General features: G+C 31.4%; 1 long non-coding RNA gene across 1 annotated transcript in view; it reads right to left on the bottom strand.

Annotated features, from left to right (window-relative positions):
* The window catches only part of LOC141548027 (uncharacterized), a 99926-nt gene extending 82180 nt beyond the window's left edge, over positions 1-17746 (bottom strand). Inside the window, exons 1-2 of the long non-coding RNA XR_012483723.1 lie at positions 17499-17746; positions 10340-10429 (exon numbers count right to left, since the gene is read on the bottom strand). This is a non-coding gene — a long non-coding RNA (uncharacterized LOC141548027). The remainder of the gene's footprint in view (positions 1-10339; positions 10430-17498) is intronic.
* Positions 17747-20268: the final 2522 nt, after the last annotated feature.

Here is a 20268-nt window from a genome sequence, read left to right as displayed (position 1 = left end):
CTGTGTTAAAATTGGCCAGACTTCTAATAACAGCATACATTGTTTAAGGGAGTTAACTTGAAACAAATTATTCTTTAAATGTTTGGTAGAATTCACTTGTTAATCCATCTGGCTTGGAGATTGTTTCCTTAGGGTGTTCATTAATAGCTTGTTCAACTTATTTTTCTAAAACAGAACTATTTAAGTAATTTATTTCCTCTTTTGTTAATTTGGGCAATTTATATTTTTAAATATTCATCCCTTTTGGTTAGGTATTCAGACTTGCTGCCATATAATCAGGCAAAATAGTTCCTAATTAATTATTGCTTTAATTTCTTTCTCATTGATGATAAATTAACCCTTTTAATTTTTGTTGCTGGTAATTTGTTTTTCTTTCCTTTTTCTAATCAAATAGCCAAAGATGTATCTGTTTTGTTGGTTTGTTCATAAAAATAACTCAGTTTTATTAATTCAGTAGGTTTTTTTAGTTATGGTTTTATTAATCTCTCTTTTGAGTTTCAGAATTTCTGTTGGGTATTAAATTGGGGGTTTTTAATTTGTTCTTTTTCTAGATTTTTTTAGTTGCATGACCATTCATTGACCTCCTCTTTCTCTATTTTATTTATATAGCTATTTGGAGATATAAAATTTTCTCTAAGAACTCTTTTGGCTGCATCCCATAGGTTTTGGTATGATCTTATCATTATCATACTCTTGGAGGAAATTATGAATTGTTTCTGAGATTTGATTTTTGACTCACTTGTTTTTTGGAAATAGATTATTTAATTTCCCATTGGTTTTTAATCTCCCTTTCCCTGACTCTTTCTTAAATATAATTTTTATTCCATTGTGGCCAGAAAGTAAGCATTTACTATTTCTGCCTTTCTGCATTTGATTGTGGGTTGTTTATGCCCTAATACATGGTCAGTTTTTTGTGTAAGTGCCATGTACTATCAAGAAAAAGATTTATTCTTTTCTGTCCCTATTCAGTTATTTCCAGAGATTTATCATATTTAGATTTTCTAGTATGCGATAAACCTCATTAGTTTCTTTCTTGTTTATTTTGTGTTTAGATTTATCTGATTATTAGAGGAGAAGACTGAGTATAGTTTTACTGTCTATTTCTTTCTGTAACTGCCTTAAAATCCTTTCTAGGAATTTGGCTGCTTTTACGAACGTTTCCCAGAAGTCTCTTTGGGCTTGAGGCCAGTTATCTCAGTCTTTGAGATTTTCTCTATGGACAATCTATCATAATCTGAGTTTTTGTTTTGGTTTGCATTGTCACCATAGTAGCTTTCTATCATCAAGGTTCTTTGTAGTTTCTTGCTCACTTTCTTTTGTTTTTCCTTTTTTTATTTTTAGGGTAGAACTTTGCTTCTGGACTATAGGGGACACTGTCCCAAGTTTTTTGTAGGGCTCTGAGCCCCAGCTTTGAGTGAAGTGCCCCCTTATGTTTGCAGGGGAAGCTCTGCCTGCTCTGTTTCCCAGAGTTTTCCTCCTTAGCTGGGACTGGAGACTGCATCCTGCTGTGCTGCCACAGGACCGAGGGTCTTAGTGACTGATCTGTTGTGATTAAGATCCTCTCACTGGATTTCCCAGAATCTATGTGAAAAGGGCTGAACATCCTTTCTCACCAGTTAGTGAGACTGATTTTCTTGGAGTTTTTCAGTTCATCATGATCTGGAGAGGGGTTTCATTCTCAGATGCTATTCAGAGACTTGGTCTCCTGTGGTTTCAGAGGAAAATTTTGAGAGCTCAACAAGCTTCCTGACTTTACTAAACCATCTTGTTTCCACCTCTAATATTCATTCTTGACCAACGAAACAAATTTATTATTAATCACCTATAATTTAACTATTTTATTCTAAATAACCCATCCTCCTCAAATTTCCATAATTCTAAATCTGCTCTCATACCTTCCAAGAAATATCCATAGATTATTTTATTATTTTCTATCTGTTAAAACAATAGAATAACATGTTTTTGAAATACATATTAGCTCTTCTTAACTTCTCACTTAAAACAATTTAAATTTCTCAAATTTTATGCCACAGAAAAATAATCTTCATTTCTGATAAAAGATAGTTCTATTCTTTGTCATCATAACTTCCATACTTTCTGGTATATCTTAAATGTACCTATTTGTTTTCATAATGTCTCCACCATTAGAATATAAGGTTTCTAAGAAAAAAGAGGTCTTTTGATTTTCTTTGTATCTACAACATTTAGCACAATACTTAGAATGTAAGAAAGTCTTAACAAATGCTTGAATTATTGTTGCTTTGGGAAGTCATCTATGGTTCAACAAAAAAGTTATACTTAGACTCAGAGAACTTGGATTCAAATCATGAATTACCCTTGCTACCTGTCTGACTTTGTTCAAATCATTCTTCAAGTTTTAGTTTTTTCATCTGTAAAATGAAAGATTGACTAGTCTCCAAAAAAGACTCCATCCCTGTCTAAGTATAAAATCCCATGATAACTAATTAAAACAATGTTTTCACTTTCACATCACTCTTTTTCAGACAGAATAATAATATGAAGAAATTATAATCCATGAAATTCTATTTAAATTCCTCACCTAAACTTGTGACAGAGGAATTATTGTGGTTTTTTCTTCCTATAGCCCCTTCATATTGAATTTGTTTCCAAGACAGGTTGGTTTTGCCTTTTTAACAGAATCTGCATACTTTACTTTCTTTTCTCTGATACTTCCATGACCCTAGGTATCATAGATAGGCATCTTATTTCTAGACTACAGCAATAGCAAGGGTTATTCCCCATTCCAAAAGTCTATCATCTTCAATTTATCATCCATTCACAATTATGGAGACCTAAAATCAGTAGTCTGCCCATGCTACCCACACATACACTAACTCTGTGGCTCCCTATCACCTTCAGGATCAAATATAAAATCCCTACTTGACATCAAAGACAATAACAATGCCCAAATTTTCTAGATTTCTCATATCTTATCTATTGAGTCACCCTGTCTCTTTCTCTCATACACACACACACACACACACACACACAAAACATATTGCTGTTTTTCTTGCTGTTCCTCAAACAAGTCAATCTCTTGATTATGAGTATTTACTGGCTCTCACCAAAGTATAAAATGCTTTCTCTCCTCAACCTCACTTTCTAACTTCTCTTGATTACTTTAGGTCCTAGCTAAAAGATAAGATCTACCAGAAGCCTCTTCCTAAATACTGGTTCTTTAGTTATCTTCATATTTCAAAATTATTCTTATCTTTATTATTTCAAATGTATGGTGCTTGATGTACATGATTTTGCATGTTTTATACCTTTCTTTGTATCCCCAGCACTTTGAAAATGTTCTAGTACACAGTAGGTGCAGAATAAATGTTTATTGATTAAATAACAGATTGATTAATTCTCTGGAGCCTCATTTTCATTTATGATAAAACAGCCATGAAAGGAATTTCAAATTTTAAAAGAACTATACTTGTAAAAAAAAAAAAAAAAGCATCATGTGTGACCAAAAAATGTTGAAGAAACATCTATCAAAGATCTAAAATAATCACTCTTTGTCTTTTTTCCCCACATCTTTGTTTATTTGACAAAATGCTTTTGAATAAAATAAATAAATGAATAAAAGAATAAACAATGGATGTTTGGATGGATAAAGAATGAATTTACACAGGCTATCTCCCATTGGATTCAGCTAAATTAGTTAAGGATAATGATAATCATGTATATCTAGGAGGTTTATGATAGATTTGATGTAACTCTGAAATATTTTTTTTCATAAAACTTAGAAATTTCTGGACATCATGGAATGATCACTTTCCTTTGTAAAATATGAAATAATCTGGTCCCAAAGAATTTAAGACTCAAATTTTGTTTCCTCATCTCATACCACTTAAAATTTGTTGAAGATTTTTATTTCTTAATTTCTAATGGCAGATGTTCTCCCTATGACAAATCCTTCTCTTCCTGTCTGCTCTTTTTATGTCCACACCAAACTTCTCATGATTCAGGGAATTTGGTGTTTTCCCAAATACAGCAATTGGTCACATTTTCCTTCAAATATCTGTACTGGAATTTTAAAACCATGAAATTATGTCTATTTTACAAATCAATCAAATAAATGAAAAAGAAGGAAAGAAACCAGTTCCCCAGGCATCTGGAAACTATGCTTGTTTGCCCTTCGGGTGAGATCATCTAATAAGGTCTGTTTTCTGATGATGTTCAACTTGTAATATGATGTGACTAGTTCATAGAAAAACATTCTGAAATTGTTCTTGAGCTCAAGTATTGCTACTCATTGCATTAAATTTCAATTGAATATAAAGCTTAATGAAATCATGGAAAGGAACTTATATAGCTTTTAATATTTGACTACTCTGTCCAGAATGATGAAATTCACTTACTTATCTGTGTTTTGTATTTCGCATGCCAAATCCTGGTATAAGCCTTGTCCTTTAGCAAAGTAGACATATGTGGAAAATCCAGGTACTCTTTAAAAACCTATTGTGTCATCCTGCTGGTAAATAACTACCAATGAACTTTAAGGTGATAACTGGTAATTTAATGTATTTATCTGAGTAGATCTAAATTACCCTCTCAAAAGTAACTTACCTTTGGGGGTATTTATAAAGTCACATATTAAAATGGAAGTATCTTATTTACTCAGTTTGGATCTGTACAACTCATAAAGAACTAGTGTTGAAACAAATTTCATTAAGATTTTGGCCATGGTAGTTGTTCACAATCCAAATAAACATTAGGATATAACGATCAAAACTAGTGGCCCTTCTTTGTTTAAATTACTAAAAGTCATGAGAATTTGTATTACATAAACCAAATAAATAAGGATGTAATATTTGTAGAGGAATATCTGTATTTTTTTTTTATCATTCAAACTAGAGATAGTTAAGGAGTAACATAGCTAGGTATTATTTAAAATGTGTCTGAGTCATAAGACCAACAAGATTAAAACCAGACATTTTCACAGGCTCTATTGATTCTTAACACACCCTCTTCAAATAATGGTAATATGAGTCCATAGCATAGAAAAAAGAAAACCTTGACAAGGTAACATCTTCACACATTAACACTGGAAAATTCTAACTTCCCATAGCAACTCTCCCAGAAGACTCTAGTTCCCAGAAAATAGACAACAATTGACTCATGAGTCTGTACTTGGAGGTGTTATTAACATCACCTCCTAATTTAGAGACTTGAGTAAGCAGACACTGACTCTTCTTAATCATTTGAGAAGAAAACAGTTGTGGGAGAAGTACTGTGATATCTCTGCTTGAGTTAGTTCTTATGCCTTAGTTTCCCAAGGCTTCAGAGATTTTGTATGGAAAATCCTCCCTAATCTCTCCCAAATTAAAAAAAAAAAAGTGTCAAATGCTAATTTGTCTCAGTAACATAAGAAGAGTCAAAGTAGGAATTGAGGCAGAAACCAGCATAAACATTTTCATCAGGCCAGAAAGAAAGAGGATAAAAATCTTGCAGATGACATGTGTCTCCCCAGAAGTTCATTAGGGAAAAGACCCAGGTAAATGAACATTAAAATTCCTCAATGTGGGAGGAAGCTAAAGCAGCTTTGAGGCCCAGATCTATACCTACCAGCAAATGAAGGCTAATCAAAGAGTGAGGAGAATATATAAATAAAAGAAATAAGAAACTAAATCCCTCAAGAAGAAAAAAAAAACTCATGAAAAATTCAGATAATAAATAAATATATCAACAGAGAGGACCATTATATTAGTAACAATGAAGTTTACTAATTCCTCAAAAAGAATACAAAATTATCTTCTGAATCTCAAAAGACAAATTAAATGAACTAAATAAAACCTGACAAAATAGTGTTTTAAGGGAATTCTAAGAGGCCAAGGACAAAAGGAAATTCTTCAAGGAATAAAAAAAAAAGAAATAAATAAAAAGAAATAAAGACTAAATATTTTGTCAGAATATACAATTTTCTATGCAGTCTTTTTGAATTCACAAATTTGAAAAAAGTGAACCCATAGGTGAGAATTTCTCAGAAGAAGAGAAAGACTAACAAATGTGGAACACAAATATTGAAGAGGAGAAAAAATCTGGCAGAAGGAAATCAAAGAATAATCAGATTAACAGGAGACATCATCTTTATGTAAGTCAAATAAATAATTTCCTAGAAGATAAACTGGCAACTAATTAACAATATCAAATAAAGAATACATCTCACATTTCTCTATTTAGGCACTTCTACCTTTTAGAGATCCAAGTCATAAGATTTCATTTCTGTGTACCATCATAACAATTTATTTCATGATGAAAAACTTTCAAATGTTCTATGGCCTAATCTTAAATCAGCCTACTTCAAGACTATTGTGTGGAAGCTTTTCAAGGTTTGTATGAGGGCAAGGATAATTGACTTTGCTTCACATAGGCAACAAGTTCAAGCCAGAAAATAATCATTCTTTGAAAAGGATATTACAGTAGAAAGTGTTTTCTCAAGGGATAAATCATTATAAATTGAACAGGCTCTGATTCAAATGAAATTTGAGCTTAATAAGATATATAATAGTAAAGCTAAGTTGGTGCTGCCTTGATTCAAGGAAAATTACTTTGAGTCAAGGGAGAAAGTAAGAAAAAATTATTACCATGTAGGCTTACAGAAGCCAGTTCAACTAATGCCATCACAGTGCTAGAAGATTAAGGTGGTGATTTACTGACTGATGAGAAGATGAACCAAACTCTGAAAGACTTTATCAAAATCTTGTTAAATAACCTTTCCCACTAGACATAAATTAGCTTTGTAACTACTTTTTAATGCATACTTCCCAACATGGAAAGTTATATGTGTAATAATTAGACACATAAAGAAAGTAAAGTGAACTATTTTCATTTTCCAAGGAGAAGAAATACTAAGCAGTTTATTTTTCATTATAGCTTACTGAAGAGTATATGGCCTTATAGAATAACTAAAGGAAGTTAAAAAAGCAGGCCTAAATGTTCTATCTCAGAGTAGTTCCAGGAGCACTTGGTGCATGAAGTAAAGCAAATATATTATACACAAGGTTTCTGTCCAGAAGAAAGGGAGGGAGGCTAAAGAAATGTGGGACATAGAGGACAAAGCAGGAAATAGAATCAGGCAATCAATAAATACATGCAGGAGTAAACCACAACAGAAATTCAGTCTCCTGCACTGATAATGGTTCAATTTGTATGATCAGCATTTCAGGGTTTTGAAGATGGTCTTAATTCTCTCTACCAAATCATTCCCTCTGGTATGATGTCAAGGAGTGCACAAAAGCAAAGCTATACAAATGAGTTATCTTTAAGTATAGTAAATTTGGGGATCTTTTAGTGATGTATTCATTCATGGCTTCTAAGTGATTTTTCCACTTTTTAACAGAAGTACTGAGCTAATTTATATGTTTATCAGTCAAACCAATCAATACATCATTATGTATTATGAATACTGCTTAGGCAACTTTAGCATACAAACTATATGTATGAATGATATATTTCTTTGTAACTTGAATATGATTCCATTACACTTTTAGTTTCAGAGGCTTAATTATCACTGAACATATTGCTTGTTCTTTTTGGGATGATACACTGCATGGTTGGGAAAGGGAGTTAAATCAACATCAAAAAAACATGTCATGTTTTGATTGAAACAAATAGAAAAATATATATCTACCTCTGTGTGTGTGTGTGTCTATATGTACAGATGATAGATGAAAGGCAACCCAACTTGGCTTCAGTTCTTCTATTGTTGTTAGTCTCCATTTATTATTTCTCATTTTCTTTTCTCAATCTCATTCCAAGAGGAAAATATAAAAAGACAGAACAATAAGGAAATCTAAAAAGCATGTTAAACATCACGTTGAAAGAATTTGATGAAAAGCCCTTAACAATATACAAGAAGCTGCCAAGATCTTCAAATATTTGCCATCAGTGAAGAGACCCATAAATTCCATAATATGTTTAAAAAAAGCATTCAATGTGTAAGAAATTACATATGACTGATGCTAAACTATCTCTAATTATAAACTCTACATTTGTAAGTTCCTAGAGATCAAGAACTATGTTGTTTTTAATCTTCCATCTCTGCAGCCTAGCAGTCTTACACATGTTTCTGGTTGTTCTTTTATGTTGTTTTTCAGTCATTTGGGTTGTGTCTAACTCTTCATAACCCCATTTGGAGTTTTCTTTGCAAAGATACTAGATGATTTATTCTTTTCTTTTACAGCTAATTTTACAAATGAGTCTGAAGCCGGATTTGAACTGCAAAAGATAATTTGATTGACTTCAGATCTGGCACTCTATCCACTGCACCACCTACTTGCTCCTAAATGTCTTCATTTAAGTATCAATTTTGTTCAAACCTATAGGGAAATACTTTTTTTTTTAACCACAGTATTTGAGTTAATGTTCTAAAATTTGCAGTCTTATAGTGATCCCTAGAGTGCAGAGTGCTAATGTGACCTGCCTAAGGTCACACAGTTAATAAATATCAAAGGTAAACTCCAAAGCCAGCTCTCTAATTACTCCCCAAGGCTTCTCCCCACTCTATACATAGTACAATGCTTTAAAATATTTGTTAAGTTGAATTGAATCATGTGCTTTAGCATATAAAATTAGCTTGTTTTTTACCCTCATTTGTTTTCTATGCTTTTCTATATCTGTGTCTCCCTCAACCCACATATTTAGTATCCTCATGTTTTCTCTTTTCCCTGTTGTCCAATATTTTCTGTTGTGATATTCAACTCAGGGTCATCCGTCTTGGATAGTATATTGACCTTTGAAACGTTCAAGTATCATTGATCTCATTTCTGTGTCTTACTTGTTCTACTCATGACTCCAAAGCTATGGGAAAGTGAGTGAGAGAAAAGATATTAGGAATCATTTCAAAGAACTGGAATGTTTGCCTATAAATTAAAAAAAATGACTAATAAGAATATGATAGGGATGTAAAGTTTCACCATACAGAGAAAGGAATAGATTTGTTACGCCCATCCCCAAAATGGTCAGTTCAGGTACAAAGATTGGAAATGTATATTTGATGACAGAAAAAAAATTCCTAATACTGTTAATTGTCCAAAAATGGAAAGATTTTCCTATTCCACTCACAAAAGCCATCACTCACACAAGAGCAAAGAAAAACCGGACCATCTTGTAGGGGTTTATTCACTCACTTGCCAGCACTTCCTATAAACTTTTTCCCCACACATGATTTCCACTTCCTTTTCCTTCTCATCTCCACTGGATGATCATTTTGTTGTCTAAATATCAATTGCTACTTTCTTGAAATTTTGATTTCTTGTTAACAACCCTAATGTGAGAAATTCAATTTGTGGAAATATCATGAGCAGTTTATAGGTAAAAACAATCTGTTTATAAAAACGCATTCATAGTGGTGATCATAATGACAGTTATTACTGAAGGGCTAGTAGTAGTCATCATCATTTTTGATAATGGATGTGAAAAAACCTGTCCTATTATTTATAGGAAATCAGAGAAATTGAGTATTACCCTAATGATGTTTCCTAGTAGAAAACATAACCTGATTGTTTTTTTTTTTGTTTTGTTTTTTGTTTTTTTGTTTTTGTTTTTGGTTTTGGTTTTGGTTTCAGCTAACTTTTAATCACATAGCTCTAATGTAAAACCAAGGAAACAGCCTATTGTATTTTTGTGATTTATTATCTGCCCTTAATTACTTAATAGTACAGAAGGGGTTGATGGACAGTCATTTGAAATCAAACCATACAGGTCAAATCTGAGACCTTATAGAGGCTGTATACAAAATTACATTTTTAGTAATAGATGACATAACCTTCAATCTAATGTTTTTCTAATGGTTCAACAGTGGTTTAGAGTTTTCTTCATAATCAGAGATAGAAATTAACAAGTTATTTTAGGTTTGCATTATATCATGAGTTTTCTACCACAAAGAAAGCTCCAGGAAAAGAGTAGAAATATAACACCCTTTATCTCACTTTTGTTTTTATTTGGTTTCTTAAAAGTTTCAATGTATTTCTATTTAAATGAATGAACCCTTGTAAAAATTTCTCTGTAGTTAATTTACCATCTGTACATCCTAATGGAAGATAGGCAAGACCCATTCAATAGCACAGATAAAATGTTCACATTATCTTATAATGAAAATGTCACTAATGCTCTCTTTCCACTAGGGTAAGTATAAGTGCCCTCTTCCTTTTTTCAAAATGACAAACAATGGTTAAATTTTTATAGAAACAAGTACACATATTCTTATCTGTGAACATATTTCAATGGTTAGTTATAACTGCTTAAAAAGTATCCCTTATTTCTCAATATGAAAAGAAGATTCTTTGATGAGATTGTAATTTAGCAAATATGTAATACTGACCTGTCAGAAAAGTGTGCATGATCAGGAAGGCGGTTTTCCTGGGTGAAATTAATCTATGGTTCTCTTGTTATTCGGATTTCTAAATTTTCCCTATATGTGAGAAACAAATGCACAATTTGTAGTATTAGAGGGTAATCTACTATAAGAAAAGAATGCCTTACTTGCAATCAGGAAGACAATTCTTCCCTCTGACAATTACTTAGCTTGTGTATTTTAGGAAATTACTCAGTATTTATCTGTTACGGAGTTTGCAAAACTAGCGAAATTATAAATTTCATTAACTGCTCAGTGTGTTTAACTTTCTTGTCATTTCACTGAGAGGAAATCAAGTTGGCTTTCATGGACCAATTCAGGTGTTAGTTCTAGGAAAAATCTGAATCGCTAACCAAGTGACATGCATTATAGGTCACCCTGGCCTCTCTTAAAGTAATGTTCTTAAAGTATGGGTCTAACTTTGTCCAAGGAAGCTTCAGTGGCTCCCTATTTCTTTTAGAATTTAATTTAAACTTCTCTATTTTTCACTGGAACCCATTCCCAGTCTGATTTCAGTCAGAAGTTCTAAATTTATTTTATTTAATTCCTCATCCCTTTTACTTTAGTTTCTATACACAAGACAGACTTCCCTAATTGCTCTCTCATATACACAACCTTTCACCTTCAATCTCTGTTTCCCCCCCCCATTTTTCTTATCTGTAATGTATAACTTCAGAAATCCTAGCTTCTTTCAAAACCTAAATGCAGTACATTTTTAAAGATATTTTCTGATCAACTCAATTTCTCATGTCTCCTTCCCCAATTAAATCATGTTAATCATGTTTTTTATTTATATTGTGCATATTTTATATATCTAAATATATATGGGACAGCTAAATGGCACATTGGATAGATCACTGGGCTTAGAGTTAGGGATACTCATCTTCATGAGTTCAAATCTGGCTTCAGACACTTAGTGGCTATGTGACTCTAGCCAAGTGACTTCACCCTGTTTGCCTCAGTTCCCTCCTCTATAAAATGAACTGGATCAGAAAATGGCAAAACACTACCAGTATCTTTGCTAAGAAAACACCAAAAAGGATCATAAATAATCAAATGAGACTGAAATGATTAAGCAACAAGATTGATATCTAGATATATCAATATACATATTGATGTATACTGTATATTCTCCTAATATACAATAAATACCTTGAGGAAAGAGCTATTTCAGTTTTTTTTTTCTATTCCTCAGTACTCAAAACAATGATTGGGAAGGTCTTAATTAATAATCAACAACAAAATTATGCCTACCATTTATGTAGCATCTATTATATTCCAATGCTTTGCTTAGTGTTTTACAAATATTATCTCATTTAATCCTTACAACAACCCTAATAGATGCTACTCTTATCTCCATTTTTCTAATAGGGAACATGAGGTAAAAAGATTAAGTAAGTTATCACACCTAAAAAGTCTCTGAATTTTGTGCTAAGGTATTTTTTGTTCCAGGTCCAGACTTCATTCCTGCATCACCTAGTTGTCCAACAAAAATGCTTTATGACTATGTTTGTTTTACTTCTTTTCATGCATTATAGATATTCAAATGTATCCTTAGTTGCTTTCATAGCATGTCTCAGATACCACTTCCTATGTGAGGACTTTCCCTGTTCTCTCACTTAGGGCACTCTCCTACTACCCTCTCAAAAGTGAGTTTGTGTGCAATAATATATTTTAGGATCCAAAAATAATATAAGCTCCTTAAGGTCACTCAGTTTTTTCTTTATTTTTCTATCTCTGGTCTCATGGAGGACGGTGAATCTAGAAGAATTTAATAAATAATCATTGAATTACATTAAATTACTAAAATGCCATAGTGCAAAACAACATTATTGAGCATACCAGATATCTGATTGTAACATGGTGTTATGGTATTGTACCAAAATACAAGTACTAATGAAGGAGTAAAACTAAACTTTGCTATATATGTATATATATATTTAACTGTAGTTTGCTTGGAGCATGGTGGAGGGGATGAAAAGGGGAAAAAAGAAATAAGTAAATAAGGTGCACAGCAGAGAATGAAAGAACAATTTACAAAGTAGTAAAGGAAAAATGGACATTCATAAATAAAGCTTCTACTAATATATATATATATATATATATATATATATATATATATGTGTGTGTGTGTGTGTGTGTGTGTATGTCTATACATATACACATACACATATATATATATACATGCATATATATATGTACATATATATATACACACATATACATATATATGTACACATACACCACACACACACACACTTTCTTGATCTGGTAATTTGGTGCTATATATTTTGAATTATCCCTGATGTTCTGCTGGGCACATGACAATGTTCTCTTTTGTTTTGTATTCTTTTTCTGTTTTTCTTTTTTTTCTGACTCTATTTTTCAAGTAAACCTAAAAAATAGGAAAAAAATAAGCTTCATTTTGCCTCATGTTCTTTTTTGGTGAAATAGATCTTTACTATATTAATTAATTTCCCATAATTAATACATTAAAATGTATTGATTACCCACAAATTGAATGACCTGCTAACAAATTGTGAGATGGAAGATAAAGGAATATTTTACAATGCTAAAAATTAATGACCCTAAATGCAAAAAGGAAGAATTAATATGGAACTTAGTGTAGCTATGAATCTAGCCATATTAGAAAAGTTTAGAAATTTAGAGTTTAGTTGATCTCAGTCATGTCTGATTTTTTGTGACCACTTTGAGGGTTTTCTGAGCAGAGTTAGTGAACTGGTTTGCAATTTCCTTGTCCAGCTTATTTTACAGATAAGGAAACTGAGGCAAACACGGTCAAGTGACTTGTCCAAATTTACAAAGCTATTTAATGTTTGAGGCCTAATTTAAACTGATATTTTGCTGATTCTAGGATTGGCTCTCTATTCAAAGTACCACTTACCTGCCTCTAATGTTTATATAAGGCAAAATTAATATTAACTAAATCCCAAACTCTTTAAATTCAAATTTATTTCTGAACCACATTGACCTTACATAAGTTTTAAATTAAATGTGGAAATAATTCATCATTTGCACTTCTATTTTAAATAAAAATCATTTTTAAAAGATGTAAAATCTGTTATTATGTGATATATCTTTATATGTATCTACTAATATATAAATATTTTGTTTTCTTTTCCTAAATTATTCATTGCTGTTGTCTTTGCTTTGGAAAACAGTCTTGCAATGTTTAGTGTTTTTGCTTCATGATGAAGAATTCATTTTTTCTTCCCCTTTCCTAGTAGAAAGGAAATTGCTGAAAACAAAACAAAACACAACATATTGTTAAAAGTAAATGGCATTCCTTGAATGTTCTGCTCTAAGCTATTATACCTTTGAGGTAACTTATGGTCTGATCAGTGATTTGTTTTGATTAAAATATTTTTGAATGTTTTCAAGTTCAGAGGCAGATTTTAAAAGTAGATAGAAATCAGGAAGATTTGGATTTTAATTCTTTCTTTTTATTTGGAGTCTTTTAAGTCCCTTAACATCCCTGTGCCTGAGATAAATTCCACAGATCTTGTGAAAAGGTTTTGTAGAAATGGAGTCCTCTACATAGATGAAATCATTAATCTTTGCTATGTTTCTGTACTTAAAATTTTAAAATGTGAATAGTTACAATGACGAGGTGGCTAATTTGTAGTGTGGTTTTAGATTGAAGAGAAACATTTATTTTCTTGATATTTATTTTAGGTTTCATAATTAAAAAACCAATGCTTTAGACTAAGATATTATATTTCTAAAAATGCACATTCTCTGAGATTGATAATGATTATTCATTATGATAATTAGTAATTAGTAATAATATCATATATATATATATATATATATATATATATATGTAGCATTTAACAACTTTTAAAGAGAACTTTCATATGTATCCATTCAGTTGCTTTGTGAGGAAAGTAGCATGTACCTTTACACTAAAATAAATGAATTGGCTCAAAGAAATTTAGAGATTTACTTAGTATTGCAAATACCAAAATACTGGTTGAATTAATGCCTATATTTTTATATATCTGGAGCTAGAATTTCTTTGACTATATTATACCACTTTCTGTATATTAGCAAATTTCTGAGTACATGAATAACAGAATCAAAGAATGTGAGATTTAGGAGGTTCCTCAATATTTAGTCCACAGATAAAAGTAATTTATCTTATAATATTGCAATTAGATCTTATAATATTACAAGTAGATGACCACTGCTTAAAAATATTCAAAAAGAAGGAACTACCTCTGCTTCAAGAGATAATCCATTCTCTTTTGGAAAGCTCTAATTATATGAATGTTTTTTTTTTTCCTGATACCAAAGTTGATTTTTCTATTTTCAACTTCTTTATATATTGCTTTTGATTCTTCCCTTTGAGACCAAATTGAATAAAGATGCGTAAATAGGAAAATGATCTTCAACTTCAATTCTCTACTAATATTGATTTATGTCACTAGCAAGCAATTATGTTGACCTCATGTCTTACTGTTTTATGCTTCAATTGATGTTAAAGGTATCTTACTCAAATCATCCAAATACATATTTTAGCATGTAACACAAAAACACACATATGTTATTATTATATATGATATATATTATCATGTGCCCTGGTATATGGATTTGAGTAATATTTCAACTTTTAGGCACTGGACATGGATACTGTGTTTTCATTTTTATGTTCTATTTTTATTAATTGGTATTTTTACCAATTGTACTTTTTTTTTACTTTTTTATTGTAGTAAGTTTATTTATTTTTAATACACATTGCTTTATGAATCATGTTGGGAGAGAAAAATCAGAGCAAAAGAGAAAAACATAAGAGAAAAAAGAAGTTGAACATAGCATGGATTGATTTGCATTCAATGTCTTTAGAAATTTTTCTGCTTTCAGGTGGCATTTTCTGTCCCAAGTCTATTTGGATTATTTTAGATCACTGAATGGCTGAGAAGAACTAAGTCTTTCATAGTTGACTTTTGCACATTCTTGCTATTATTGTGTACAATGTATTCCTGATTCTGATTGTTTCATTCAACATTAGTTCAGGTAAAGCTTTTCAAGTCTTTCTATAATCATTTTGTTTATCATTTTTTATAGAGCAAAAATATTCTATTACCTTCATGTACCACAAGTTGTTCAGCCATTCCACTCATTAATAGGTATCCACTCATTTTTTAAATTCTTTGTTACCACAACAAGAGCTGCTACAATCATTTTTGCATATGTGGGTCCTTTTCTTTCCTTTATGATATCCATGGGGTAGAGACACTGTAATTGCCTTGCTGGGTCAAAAAGGCTGCAAAGTTTTGTAGCCCTTTGGGCATAGCTTCAGATTGGTCTCCAGAATGGTTGGATCATTTCAAACTCTACCAATAATGTTTGTGTCTCCACAACTCCTACAACATATACCATTATCTTTTCCTTAGCCAACCTGAGAGGTATGAGCTGGTACCTCAGTATTTTTGTCATGTAACTGTAAATGGTTTTAATTTAATCATATGAAAATTGTCTGTTCATATCCTTTGAGCACTTATCAGTTGGGGAATGACTTGTATTCCTATAAATATGACACATTTCTTTATGTATTTTAGAAATGAAACCTTTATCACAAATACTGGCTGTAAAGATTTTTCCCCCAACTTTGTACTTTCCTTTTAATCTTGTTTATATTGCTTTTGTTTTGCAAAACCTTTTTAGTTTAATATTTTGTTCATAAATTCCACTCTTTTCCAATGATCTGATTGGTGACATATCTCTTGTTCTCCTAATTTGTTTATGGTATCATTCTTTATGGCCAAATCATGTCTCAAAGTTGATCTTCTTTTGGTATGGGCTGTGAGATATAGGACTATGATGATTTTCTGACATTATTTTCCAGTTTTCCCAGCAATTTTTGTCAAATAGTGAGTTCTTATACCAGAAGATGGAGTTTGGCAATGTATCAAATACTAGATTGCTACAGGTCTTTATTGTTCTATGTATCTAATTTATTCAATAATCTATCACTCAATTTCTTAGCCATTACCCAATGATTTTGATTACTGTTGCCTAATAATGTACTTTTAGATTTGGTACTGCTAAACCAACATCTTTTCTATTATTTGTCATTAATTTCTTTGATATCCTTGACTTTTTGTTCTTCCAGATGAATTTTCTTATTATTTTCTTCTAGTTCAATAAAATAATTTTTGGCATTTTGATGGGTATGGCACTGAACAAGTAGAACAATTTAGGCAGAATTGTCATTTTTATTTTATTAGATTAGCCTAGCCATGATCAATTGACATTTTCCCAATTTTTAGATCTAATTTTACTTGTGTGAGAAATATTTTGTAATTATATTCATAAAGTTCTTGAGTTTCTCTTGTCAGTTAAACCCCCAAGTATTGTATTTTTAAATGCTAATTTTAAATGGATTTTCTCTTTCTATCTTTTGCTGATGGGCTTTGTCAATAATATATTAAAATGCTGATGACAAGTGTGAATTTATTTTATATCTGGCAACTTTGCTAAAGCTGTGAATTGTTTCCAATAGGTTTTTGGATGCTTTTCTAGAATTCTCTAAGTATATCAACATATCATCTGCAAATAGTAATAGTTTTATTTCCTCATTGTCTATTCTAATTATTTTCTTTTTTTTTTTCTTATTGCTAAAGCCAACATTTCTAATACAATGTTGAATTAATAATGGGCATCCTTGTTTTACTCCTTATCATAATAGGAATACATCCAGTTTCTCTCATTATAAATACTGGTTTTTGTACGGTTTTTAGATAAATAATGCTTAGATTATTCCCTCTTAGTGCCAAAACTGATGAGATCAAGCTTCATACGATACTCAACCACCTCTCTACTTTCCCTCCATTTTGTTAATTCTTTTGTACTTCATGTGAAATAATTGTCCCATTATACCTTTACTTTTCTCTTTTTCCAGTATAGTCCTGTTTCCTACCCCTTAATGTTTTTCTTTTCTTTGATGTCATCACACCAGAGTCCATTCATAGCCACATCCTCACTTTATGTGATGCTCCAATTTGTCCCAGTGATAGATACAGTTCTCAAGAGTTATAAATATTGTTTTCCCATCTAGGGAGATAAGCAGTTTAACCTTTAAATATGTTGTTTCTTTGTTTACCTTTCTATGTTTCTCCTGAGTCCTGTGTTTGTAGATTAAATTTTCTGTTTAGTTCTGTTTTTTCAGTAGAAATGATTGAAAATGTCTTACTTCACAGAAGCTCCATCTCCTCTCTGAAAGATGATGCTGATCTCACTGAGTAGTTACTTCTTGGTTGTAACCCCAGTTACTTTGCCTTGAGAAATGTTGTATTCCATGCCCCTGATCCTTTATTATAGAAGCTGCAAATCCTGGGTAATGCCCACTGTTGCTCCTTGATATGAATTGTTTTTGTCTGGCAGCTTACATTATTTATTGTAGTTCTAGAATTTTGCAACAATGCTCCTTGGAGTTTTTCTTCTGGGATCTCTTTTCTAAGGTAAATGCTGGATTCTTTCAATGAGTATTTCCCTCTCTATTTCTATAATATTGGAGCACTTTTATGATCTCTTTAAGAATGATTTTTCTGGCTCTTTTTTTGGTGATGGCCTTCAGATAGGCCAATAATTTTAAATGATATCTTCTAGATGTATTTTCCATGTCAGCTCTTTTGCCAGTGAGGTAGTTCACATTTTCTTCCATTTCTTCATTCTTTTTAGCTTGTTTGATTCATTCTGCCTCACAAAATTATTAGCTTTCATTTGCCCTGTTCTAATTTTAATGTGTGATTTTCTTCAGTTATCTTTTATATCTTTTTTCCAATTGATTTATTTTATTATTTAAGTAGTTGTTTTCTTCAGACAATTTTTCCCCTTCTTTTTACAAATTTTGACTCTTTCATACATACCTCTCCTTTCTTTTCTCATTTTTTTCTTCTACCTCTCTTATTTGCCTTTTGAAATATTTTATAACCATTTTCAAGAATCCTCTTTTGGCTTGACACCGGTGTATCTCACCCTTTTGAGATTTTGTCTGTATACATTCTGTTTTCCTTCAAGTTTGTGTTTTTTCTGCCCTGTCTTCACAGTAGCTTTCTATGGTCAAGGTTCTTTTCTGTTTCATGCTAATTTTCTTTTCTTTTGGGATTTTCTCTTTTTTTTGGTTTAGTTCTGCTCTTGGAGTATAGGGGATGCTGTGCCAAGCTTCCTGCCCAGCTCTGGAGCGTCAGCTTTAAGTATAGTGCCTCCTTGTGTTATAAGGGGGAGCTTTGTCTTCTCTGTCCAGGACACACCCTGGTCTCCCCCAGTTTCCCTCCTGACCTGAGACTAAAGGCTGCCCCCTGTTGTGTTCCCCTGCTGATCAAGGATGGAGGGTCTTAAATCTACTGTGAATAAGACCCTCTCACCAGCTTTTCCAGAGTGTCTTACCTGGGCTGAACACTCTCTTTTAGTAGCTAGAGAGAGTAATGGGTTTCTTATAAAAAACAAAAACATCAACTAAACAAACAAAAATAAAGATAATACCTGTCAAGAAAGCTGCTATATGAATGTTATCCTGAGAGTATAAGTGAATTTTTAAAATGCTCATTTTCAAATTTGGGGGAAATTGTTGGTGTCAAAACTAATTTGTCTGCATAGTGCTTTAGCTTTTCGCGCCTCTCTACATAGTAATATCATTTGTTAGAATATGCCCCAAGAAAGTCATAGGAAATTGGTACTTTTTAAAGTAATGAACACAAACAAAAAGAAATCTGGAAACAAAGTGGGTTCAAATTAATTGGGATATATAATTGTAATAATTTTTTTTCAGAAAGGGAATGATATGAAAAGTTCATAGGAACAAATTAAACTGCTTTAGAAAACTGAATGCATCATCATCATCAAAATATAAATAGTCATTAAAACTTAGAAAATTCAAAATGTCAGGTGAAGGGAAATAACTAATTTGAACCCTATAAAATAGATATTTAAAAAAGTATTTCAGATACTGAGTAGAACTAACTTTTTATTTATGACTTGTATCTTTCCCTTTTTATTTGAAAAAAAAAATACTGGATTTGTGGGCAAAGAAAAAGAACCTCTCAATAAACAGACAAATAAAAAAGGAGAAAAAACAAGGGTCATTGAAGTATCTAAAAATTCATAGAAGACAGTGGAAAAATGTTCAGAGGGAAACAAACAAACAAGATATCTTTGCAAGTAATATAGATTCTCTTTTGTTATATGTTACATTTATTATATGATTTCAAATGAAGCAATTATAAAACAAAATATATAAGCAAATATATGTAAAATTCACTTTTACATATAAACCTCTTTTTTCTCTTTTTCTTTTATAGGGAAATAGTTTTTCTTTTTAGGTCTTTATTAAGTACAAAATAAAGTTATTTTTTAAAAAATAAATATAACATATATGAATTAAAAAAAACATTCCTTTCAAATGAGAAGTGGGATACCTTTCAGACAAAATATGATGCCAGACATGTTTGTCCTGTCATTTTTACTAAATGACTTCTTTTTTACTTTGCTATAAGCCTTAAATGGTACAAATGACCATGATACAATGAAATGCTCAACAAAATATTTTAAAGTACACAAGGTTCTCTGATTTTTCTATCCATATTAGCAAAACTTTTTTTTTAAATTATGGCAATATGCGCTTGCAAGTGTGAAATTATACCAGTAAACTGAGCCATTCCAATTAAGAAAATTTTGTTTAGGTATTTGGATTGAGAGAACAACAACATTAAGAATTAACCCATTGCCTTTTTATAACAACTGCCTCTGACACAAAGGTTACATAAATATAATGTATGAACATGAGTATGCTAACTATAGGCATTATCTTTTCTGTAATGGCTAGAACTTAGATTTTACTATGTCTTTTGGTAGTTCTAAAACCTTATGTTTGG

This window comes from Sminthopsis crassicaudata, chromosome 6 (genome assembly GCF_048593235.1).
Source record: "Sminthopsis crassicaudata isolate SCR6 chromosome 6, ASM4859323v1, whole genome shotgun sequence".
Lineage (NCBI taxonomy): Eukaryota > Metazoa > Chordata > Mammalia > Dasyuromorphia > Dasyuridae > Sminthopsis > Sminthopsis crassicaudata.
Note: the sequence above shows the minus strand (reverse complement) of the source record. Positions and strands in the feature narration are given on the sequence as shown.